This window comes from Ochotona curzoniae, unplaced genomic scaffold (genome assembly GCF_017591425.1).
Source record: "Ochotona curzoniae isolate NIBS_2020 unplaced genomic scaffold, NIBS_Ocur_1.0 contig_2723, whole genome shotgun sequence".
NCBI classification, from domain to species: domain Eukaryota; kingdom Metazoa; phylum Chordata; class Mammalia; order Lagomorpha; family Ochotonidae; genus Ochotona; species Ochotona curzoniae.
The window spans coordinates 14370504-14379125 of NW_024465573.1; the positions used below are offsets into that span (position 1 = coordinate 14370504).

Below are 8622 nucleotides of genomic sequence, written 5' to 3' on the forward strand. Positions count from 1 at the left end.
CACAACATCACACAAGGAAAATCTGCGTACTTTTGGAAGGTGAAATGGAATGGATGCCAGCTACACAGTCAATGAATATTGTACATGTTCCCGCCATTATTTTAGCCGCTTTGTCCTTTCATTTATGTTCCAGCCCTACTAAAGTTCTCAAAGAACCTGTACCTCTTTCCTCTAGGCCTGACATCCTGGAATTTCCATCCCAAGGGTACTCCACTATATCCCAACATTGACACATAACTTTCTTCCATTTATCATTCTAGTTTGTTCTCCAATATCATTATATCAGAGAGGATTTTCTTTAGACATCTTTTTTTGTAATGAATTTTTCTTATCTCAGTTCTTCTTATTCTGCTTTGATTTTCCTAGTGTCCATGTTATATATATTTATCTATTGTTTGTCTTTCTTTGATTAGTTTTGTAAGTATGGAGTTAACAAATGAAACACCCTCTGGTACTGGTGTGAAAGACAAATTGGATCAGAGGCGAAAGGAAACACGACTAACTTATGAAGTTGGATAGCCCAACCTGGCAATCAGGATATCCTGATATAATTCAGGGAAAGAACCCTGAAAAAATATAATCATGTAGTACAGAGAAGAAAAAGAGATCTAGGAAAACACCTACACTTTCTTGTGGAAGTGACTACTTGTCCAATGGCGATGCCAGTTCTTTGTTTAAGAAATCACAATAGGAAAAGTCGATTTAGTTTTGGTTTCATCCACATTAAAAATTCATCTTGAATTTTATCAGGATGAAGTACATGTACAAAATGGTTTTAGTTCTGAATATGAAGAAAGAGATTTGTGGTGAAACTGTGTGAAGGTACTTGGTAGTTGCTCATAGATGAGATTGCCCAGAGATATTGAAGTGGAAACTGACAGGCTTGTTTCAGCATATTGGATCCATTTGCATCCGTTTCTGTGGTCTCTTGCCAGACCCCCAACAGACAAAATGGTGAAGCAGATGGAGAGCAAATCTGCTTTTCAGGAAGTCTTGGACACTGCAGGAAATAAACTCATTGTTGACTTCTCAGCCACACAGTGCAGGTCCTTCAAAATGATCAAACCTTTCTTTCATTCTCTCTCTAAAAAATATTCCAAATTGCTGTTTCTTGAAGTAGATGTGGATAACTGCTAGGGTATTGCTGCAGATTGTGAGGTCAAATGCATGCCAACCTCCCCATGTTTTCAAAAGGGGCAAAAGGTGGGTGAATTTTCTGGAGTCAATAAGTAAAAGTTTGTAGCCACTATTAATGAACTGCTCTAATAATGTTTTCTGAAATCATAACCGGTCTTCAGCTTTTAAAATGTAATTTTTTAAATTTCCAAAATGTAGGAGCTATGGGAAGTACATACACAGCTGCCATCTGATTATAAAAGACAGTAAAATATCAATTCTACCCTTAAAAAAACTTCTGCATAGGATAAAAATTTAAAACATCAACTTTAAAGAGGGACAAGAAAGGAATATAACTGTGAAAATTGAGGAAAATGAAGAAATGTAGAAGGAAAAATGTAAATGCCAAGCTATCGTGAACTCAAATGGAATACAGAACTTCTAACAGGAAATTTTCTTTTATGTGAACAAGGTGCAATAGGAATGAAACTGAGTACATATAGTTAGAGATAATGTTTCTGCATTGGTGTCCTCAAAAGCATAATTTCAGTGGTAAATTAGCAGTGGTTCATGAATAACAAATGAGGAGAAAGAGGCCATGAGCATTTATCCAAGTGACCTAGTCATGGTGAAAAAAAAAGAAAGTGAGGAAATGACAGAGATGTAAAGGTGTCAGAATGGTCAACATGTACTCTCACGTGTTTCTTTGTGAGACAGTTTCTGGCTGGTTCATGTGAAGAAAAAATGACCCACAGTTCTCCAGACAGTGTATGAAAAATCAAGGATGCAGGCAGGCAAATCAGTTTTGAAGAGGGCTGCACTGTTTCTTTCCATGAAACCAAAGTGAAAGCATGGTTGTAGAAACTGATACACATATGTTTATAAGTGGTTTATCATCATTGCCTTTCCAGTGAATTGAAACTCCCCATATTTCACTTCTTACAATCTAGAGAAAGTTTAAAGAACCTTAGATACAAGTTCACCTTTTTACTTTTCTTTTTGTAACGTACAGTTTGATTAATTTCTTCCATAACAGCGAGTCAAGTGCCACTTCTTTGACAACTCCCACTTGTTTTCTCATTATTACACAATCTGAAGAGGTGGATTGTATCTTTGTTGATGTCACTCAGCAAAGATTAAAGTTTGTTGCAGGTCTCCTTGAAGTCTATTAGGTTTTGCCATCAAAACTCAGGCACATGGCTTGCCCGTATGTTTCTTCAGGTTTCTAAAAGTATGATTCATAACCAACAGATACATACCCTTTCGTCCTCTAATTTTCCAAGGCCAAAATATAGGGAGGTGTCCAGGGGATGCTTAATAGCCCCCATTCTGTACTTCAGCCTTAATTATCCATCTGGTTTCTCAAACAATTTATTATACTCTTAAAAATGCGAACAGATGGGTTATAGCAATTGCAACGGGATAGGCAATGGGAGGTTAAGCAATGGCAAAGGCAGAAACAGCATCTATGATTTGATTTAATCCTCACAACATCTCTGATAAGTGGGAATTAGTATTACTTCTGGACTAAGCACTAATTGCTGGAATTGGGCTAGCATATTTAGAAGTTGACAACTGTGGTTGTGGATATTCATTTTGCAGGCATACCATCGCATTGCAGGACATGTTACCTGTTAAAGGATGATGTCTTCATACCAGAGTGGGACATAACTATTTATTGGAGGAGTACAAGAGGTACTAAAGGTAGTAAAGTCATATTTGATAGGATACAAAATATGCTGTTTTGGATTCATCAGCCTACAAATGGAAAGGTAATTTCCTGCTTCCACATCCAAATGCTAGACATACAGGATCCATTTTACACATTTTGAGTGATCTTTAACCAGAAGGATATAATTTTAGTATGTTACAACAAAAAAAATTTAAAATCAAATAGCTTATAAATAGCAGAAATTGTTGCTCACAGTTTTGGAGGCTAGCAAATTCAAGAACAAGGTTCTCTCAGATTCAGTGTCTTTTGAGAGCCTGCTTACTGATGAAGATGGTGTCTCTCTGTGTCCTAACCTGGTGGAGGAGGTGTGTTAGCAATACATGATCTGTTTTGTAAGGGCACCGCCATGGTTTGAATGTGGACCCAAAAATTTATGTTTGAAAATTTGATCTCCAATGCACTAGTGTTGAAAGACAGAACTGTTAGGAGGTGTTAAAACCATAAGGCACCATTCTCACAAATGTATTCGGGCCTATATCAAGGCAGTCATTCAGTTTTTTGAGTGAGCACACTACAGACAAATAGGTAAATTCAGCTCCTGTCCTCTGTCCATCTTGTATACTCACTTGTTCTACCATGTTCCGTAACAACGTGAAGGTCCTTGCCAGACGAGGTCCTGGATTTTGGAATTTTTGGCCTTTACCATTGAGAGGCAACTGAATTTATATTGTTCACAAATTATTCAGTCTGTAGCATTCTACTGTAACAACAAAAGGTGGACTAACACTATTCATGAGGACAGATCATCAAACACCTAGCCCCTTATTTTATTTTGTTGGCAATTAAATTCCAAAATACCAAGTTTGGGAAGGAATAAACATTCAAATCATAGGAAACATTAAAACTAGTTTGGGGATGGTGTTATTGCATAGGTTAAGCTGCCTTTTGCGAAACAGGTTAACCTATAATGGCCACTGGTTCATGTCCAGGCTACGCAATTTTCAATTTAATTTGCTACTCATCACCAGGGAAAAGCAGTGGAGGATGGTCCAGGTTCTTGGGTCCCCCTGTGCACATGTGGGAAACCCAGATGAAACTTCTTGCTTTGCCTTGCTCTAGCCTGGCTGTTCCAACTATTTGGGAAATTAACCAATGAATAGAAGGTTTTTAATAAAGTATTAATCACTTTCTGCCCGTTCTGAATATGTAGACATATGTGCCCAATTTGTTTCAACTTTCGAATTTGTTGATAAAATCACAAAAAACTGTAGTTATAAAATGTTCTCATTTTGAATATTGACACAAATTTTACAAATCATTCTAGTCATCCAACAAGCCTGCATTTAACCAGTTCATTGATTCTGTGGCTTCTGGTGTGGGCTTTTCAAATAGGTAGACTTTGGTTATCTGGAGAGTAAGGAAGTGTGAAGATGTTGATTCCCAGAGGAAGTGACCAGAAAAAATAAAGGGAAGACTACAGGGGCAGGTATGATTAGGGGGCTGCCTAAGGCTAAGGAGCCTATCATGACCATCTGTGCTAGTAGCCAAACCAATGACCACATTTCTTGAACAACTTTTGAGGATGTAGCTATTAAAACTCAATCGGATTAAAAAATGTCAATAAAACTTCTCAAATGAGACACTGCCTTAGCAAGTATTAAACTACTACAGGGAAACAGGAAGTCCCCCTCATACTTACTCTAGTGGCATGAACAAGACTCACTGAATTAGATGACCCTGAATAGCATCCTAAGAATTTTGCTTGTTTTTCCTGAAATTTTGAGCATCCTGGGTTCCTAAGAATCCCAACAATGGAGAGGTTGCCACACAGACAACTGACTCCGTTTTCTTGCCAGTTCTGGGCTGTGGTAGAACTTGAAGAAAGGTCTACTGTGATTTGGGAAGCAAGGAAGTACGACAGTCCTTCCATTTCAATGTTAACAAGAAGACTGCAGAGGGTTTGTAGCAACAAAGGGTCAGCCATGGCAGGAGCTCATGTTTGTGCCCAGTGAAAAAAGGGATCATGACAGAGTGGAAGACGCAATTTCTTCTGGATTCCATTAAACATGTGATTAAATTGCAGTAGCCAGAAGAGTGACTGTGAGTGAAAAGTCATTTGCATAGTCTGATTGATTGTGATTGCCCAAATTTATGTTGAAATCCTAATCTGTGAAGCAGTAATATTAGAGATGAGACTGTTGGAAGATAATAAGATCCTGATAGTGGAGCTTCCATGATTGGGACAAGTGTCCTTATTCCTAATAAAAGAAAGCCAAGCGAGCTAGCTAGCCCTTCCACTGTATAATGACACATCAGGAAGTGCCATTCATGGACAAAAAAGCAGTGCCTCCCCAGACACTGAATCAGTTGGCACCTTCATCTTGGATTTCTCGGTGTCCACAGCTGGGAGAAGTACACTTTGATGTTTAGGAGCTGCCTGGTCTAGGCTGTTCTGTTAGAACAACTTATCATTCTCAATCACATTAAATGCCCCAGAGCATTGAGACCTCAAAATTCTCTCCCTGGGGACTAATATGCTGGCAGTTTGGTATCCTGAATTCTCTGGTAGCCTGACATAAATCTTTCTGAAATGTTGGAGGGAATCTTGGGAATGGGCACCAAAATTTCACTCTCTGCTATGGTTCATAGTTTTGATCTGATCCGATTTGAGGCATACCAGGAGCTACTAGAAATGACTGTATGGAATTTTGAGAGTGTTTTGTAAGAAAATGGATGCAAAGCAAATGAAATTTGACAGTTAATGAAGATCAATGGTATTCCCACACTCGTGACACCTGAGGATGATGTGTTTCTGCTTCTGTTTTACAGCCAAGGAAACACATGTTAAAGTTAAGGCTCATGCAAAGTCACATTATTCTTTTATGTTGTAGCTAAAATTTGCATTCTGAACTCTGAATTTAAAGCTTACCACTGATCTATTTACACCTTCATGACTTTTTGCCCAACTGTATTCACTCATTTTTATGTCAATGCTTTTTAGAAAGTGACTCATAATGATAGTTATAGTGACCCATATTTTGGGCACATTTAGAAATTATTTGAGAATGGGCATTTGGTGCAGTGATTAAAATTTGCTGCCTGTCTCCAACACTGGAGTGGCCGTCCTCTATTCTTAACTCAATTTCCTGTTCTGGACTTCTTGTTAATACTTACTCTGAGAGATAACAGGTGATGGCTCAAGTATGTGGGTCCTTGTCACACATGTAGGAGACCTACATTAAGTGGCCCCTGGCTTCAGCCTGATCATGCCCCAGCCATCGCAGGCATTTGAGGAATGAACCAGGAAATAGGAGCTTTCTGGCTATTTGTGTCTCTTTGTCTCTCACAAAGACCACAAGTCTCTTCTCTCTTCTTTCTGAGTAAACAAATAATATTTTAAAACTCATGGATTATATATGTTGGTACAGTTTGAATACTTTTAAAAAGAAAGATTCACTTATAATCTAACAAATAAACAGGAGTAGATGTAGTGTCAAAAGGTAAAGGTCTTATTTCCAGAAAAATAATTAGAATAATGATGAAATGTCACATTTGCATGAACAAGGTGAAAAGCCAGAAATACAGATTATTGACCACTGCAAAGATGAACAGCTGTGACAAGGAGGTAACGCCATGCTCATGCCTTGCAAGGAAAACAGGTCACTCTGCTTCTCTCTTTCAGAATCCCTAATTTAGCTTGGATATAAAACCCTTTTAGGGGGTCAAGCTTCTTTTCCCACTTAAAATGTCTAGTTTTTCTTTGGATTTACCCGCTCATCCCCTGACTCCATACCTCAATTGTGGTGGTTCTTCTTCTGCTACCTGTTTACATACTATGTTCTCCTCCTCCCTAAATCATTGGCTTTCATCATCTGTAATTCAGTTGTTAGAGCATGAAACTCCTTGTCTTCCAGAACTGCCTGAATATTTTAGAGCGCTTTGCAGAAGACTAAATTCTCGGTAGGGGGTAGGTGCTTTTGATTCATTGTTATACTCCTTAGAATTTGACACTAATCATCTTTCTAAAAGAGAGAGGGGTTTTAGAAGAAATCATAAAACAGTCTATCCACTGGGAAGCTGTGCAAGAGAAAACAGTTTTTAATGTTTCAGGTGTAGCTATTACCAATGCACATTCCATGGATGCAGAACCCCAAGTCGTATTCAAGCCTGTATTGAGTATAGTGGGACTGGAAGCATCGTTAGTATTAGCCAACGTCTATTGCTCCTGATTACTGAGGCCTTCCATGATTCAGACTGATGAATAAAAAAGTATAATATCTTCAATGAAGACAGTCTATGACAATACAGACACTTGAGTAATTAAGTCAGATGATCTGGACTGAATGAAGAATAACATGGAATAATTTTGAAAAAGACAAGCAATAGGAAAAATGAAGTAATGTTTTTTAGAAGGCTTCTCAGGATCTCAGTCTCTAAATCACTAAAATATAATGAATAGGTTGAAGTAGATACTCAGTGAATGTCTGTTGAATAAATACATGAAAAAATAGGTGGATGAATGAGTGAGTAAATGGTTGCTGTGGTTAATTGCAAGGCTTTCATACATATAAACTATAATGAGAGTGTTAGTCTGCATTCATGTTGCAGATTTGGATTCAGACGCTGCCTCTGTCACTTACAAGCCATGCCGTTTTGAGTGAGTCCCTTAACCTTTGCTTGGGACCTGGCACATGAGGAGTCCCACTATCACATGTGAACAGCTGAATGTGTATTATGAAGTTTTCTTTTTCATATTTGTCATCTTGTACCTTTTTATTCTAATAAATGACAGCGGTTCTAGAAATCCATATTCCATGCTATATGTTTGTCAAATGAAAAGGAAAAAATGTGTTTTATGTTATAAATATTGTTCCCCAAGCACAAAATAGAAACATTCCCCAACCTCATAATTACAAGTCTATAAAACACTGGTGATCTAAGTACGTATATTGGCTTTTCGGGTTTAGTCAATTTTCTTGAAGCTCATTTGGAAAAGAGGGCTGCCAGTCATCATCACAGCTTGAGTGTTTACTGAGCTGTCTTATTGTTTAGCACCAGGCCAGCTGTGTGTGTTTGCACAGTTGCATGGTTATAAATATCCAATATCCATTCAAGTGTTTTTGAATTATATGTCATTCACATGATCCACATGTCATCTTAAGCAATCTTTAGGACAAGCATAAAGTTTCTACCTATCCAAAGGGTTTATTTTCCTCTAAACCCAAAAAAGACAAGTGAGATAAATCTTAGAGGGGAGAAATTAGCCTTCATGAATGTGGACTTGCTGTGTCACCCAGCATTGGAAATCCCGCTCGCATTTTCTTAGCATAAATTTGGTAAAGACTATTGTAATGTGTCATCTCCTTGGATACTAAAGTTATTAAACTAAAAGAATCCCAAACAATGTAAATTATATGACTGCGGAATTATTAATACTTTCTAGCTTTTCTATCTTTTCTGACTTTTGTTGAAATGTAAGGCCATGTTTTTGCTTCTATGAACCTGTTGGCATCTAGACCTGTCTTCTCGTTCCCAGTTTACTGCCTTTTGTTTCTCTTTCCTCCATCCCTTTCTTGCTTGCCTGCTTACTTTATTTTCTAAAAAATCAAGTGACTTTAATCATCATGGGTTTTGCACAATACTGAGGGTGCAGTGATAATAGGCGAATATGTCTCCCATTAGCCCTGGTAGTGTTTAGGGGCATCAGATTCTAAATGGGGAATTAAATTCTAAGGTGTTGATTGATTCTGCAGCTAGTTTAGTAAGAGAGCAGGGTCAAAAAGTATACCTAAAATGACATAAATTCTTTTTAGAAGTGTGTCTAAAATAATCTT

General features: G+C 37.8%; 1 pseudogene; it reads left to right on the forward strand.

The window, feature by feature from the left end:
• Positions 1-951: 951 nt before the first annotated feature.
• On the forward strand, positions 952-1266 carry LOC121154275 (annotated as a pseudogene).
• Positions 1267-8622: the final 7356 nt, after the last annotated feature.